Raw genomic sequence first — 1,891 nt, forward strand, 5'->3', positions numbered from 1 at the left:
CAGGTTGATACTTGTACCAAGATCACACAGAGCCGTCTTGGTACAAGCACCCTCTATTGTACATGGTATCATAAAGCTCTCAGGATCCTTAAGCTTCTCTGGTAAGCTTTTCAGAATGACTGTACTGCATTCTTCAGTAAGGAAAACTTTTTCAGTTTCTCTCCAATCCTTCTTATGACTTAAGATCTCTTTCATGAATTTAGCATAAGAGGGTATTTGCTCAAGTGCCACTGCAAACAGAATTTTTATTTCAAGAGTCCTAAGATAGTCTGCAAAGCGGGCAAATTGTTTATCCTGTTTCGCTTGGCGGAGTTTCTGAGGATAAGGCATCTTGGCTTTATATTCTTCAACCTTCGTTGCTGCAGGTTTATTACCTACAGAAGTGGTTGGAGAAGCCTGCTTAAGGGGGTTATTATCAGCACTTGCAGGTGTCTGATCCCTCATTGGCATTTGAATGCCAGAACTGGGTGCTTTTTGGGCGTTTAACGCCAGGTTGCTGCCCTTTTCTGGCATTTGAACACCAGAATCATTCCTCTCTGGGCTCTTACTATCCTTAGAGGGATTTTGGACAGTCAATTTGTTATCCTCCGTCAGATGTTCCTTTCTTAGCTTCCTGCTGCTTTGAGTTGAGGCATTTAATGTCTTTCCACTCCTTAAATGAACAGCTTGGCATTCTTCTGTTATCTATTTAGATAACTGCTGTTTTGTCTGATTCAATTGTTTTTCTACATTGTGGTTAGCATCTTTGGTCTCTTGTAGCATCTCCTTAAATTCTGCTAACTGTTTTGTTATAGAAAATACTTGCTAACTGAATTCAGCAACTTGTTCTAGGGGACTAAGTTCAGTGGATACTGTTTTAGCCTCTACTTTCATGGAAGACTCACTACTTAAGTACAGATGCTGATTTCTAGCAACCGTATCTATGAGCTTTTGAGCCTCTTCAATTGTCTTTCTCATGTGTATAGCTCCACCAGCTAAGTGGTCTAGAGATATCTGGGCGTTTTCTGTAAGCCCGTAGAAGAAGATGTCTAATTGCACCCACTCTGAAAGTATTTCAGAAGGGCATTTCCTTAGCATCTCTCTGTACCTCTCCCATGCATCATAAAGGGATTCACTATCCTTTTGTTTAAAGCCTTGGATGTCTAACCTTAGCTGTGTCATCCTTTTTGGGGGGTGTTCATACCTCGGGTCGAGCTGCACGACCCGAGTTGATTGATGATAAGTCGACCGACCTGTTCAGATCAGGACTACCCAACCTCTTTACGAAAGAGGTCGACCAAACTACTACAGAGGCCCAAAAAGGCCCAAACAGAGGAACACGATCCAAATCTAAAGGGCAGCCCAAAGCCTAGAAGGATGAGGGCAGTTCCCTTAAAGATAAGATGACTTCACTCAAAGATAAAGATAAGATAACTATCTTATCTCAAGGGAAGGTCACTCCACACCATTATAAATACGCTAGAGCACCTAGGTATAACTCATACTCTGATCCTACAAAAAACCTGCTTAATACCCTTGCTAACTTTAAGCATCAGAGTCCATTGCAAGTACCACCATCCTCCGGTGACGAAGGATCAACACCACTATCAAGTCCAGCAAGTCAGACACGGCGGCTCTGGCCACCATCATCAAGTCGGACACATCAACTCCGACCAGTCCAGAAGATCTTGTCCGAGATCCACCTACAGCTTTAGGTAACCCTCAGAACATTGGCGCTGTTGCCGGGGAACCTGGAAGTCATCCCATCATCATGGCGGACAACCTTGACAATGACCACAACTTAGATCTAGAAAATAGAATGCCACAGAAGGACGCGAACTCTACACCAAAGAAAACGTCTCAACCAAACGGAGACAAGAACTCACCAAACACGCAAATCTTGGAGGTGCTT

At 43.3% G+C, this 1,891-nt stretch overlaps 1 non-coding gene across 1 annotated transcript; it reads left to right on the plus strand.

The window, feature by feature from the left end:
* The first annotated feature begins 1,046 nt into the window (after nt 1-1,046).
* LOC127741710 (small nucleolar RNA R71) lies at nt 1,047-1,150 on the plus strand. The gene has a single exon (XR_008002915.1). It is a non-coding gene; the product is annotated as a small nucleolar RNA R71 (small nucleolar RNA).
* The last annotated feature ends 741 nt before the right edge of the window (nt 1,151-1,891 follow it).

The sequence above is a fragment of the Arachis duranensis genome, chromosome 9 (assembly GCF_000817695.3).
Source record: "Arachis duranensis cultivar V14167 chromosome 9, aradu.V14167.gnm2.J7QH, whole genome shotgun sequence".
In the NCBI taxonomy this organism is placed as follows: Eukaryota; Viridiplantae; Streptophyta; class Magnoliopsida; order Fabales; family Fabaceae; genus Arachis; species Arachis duranensis.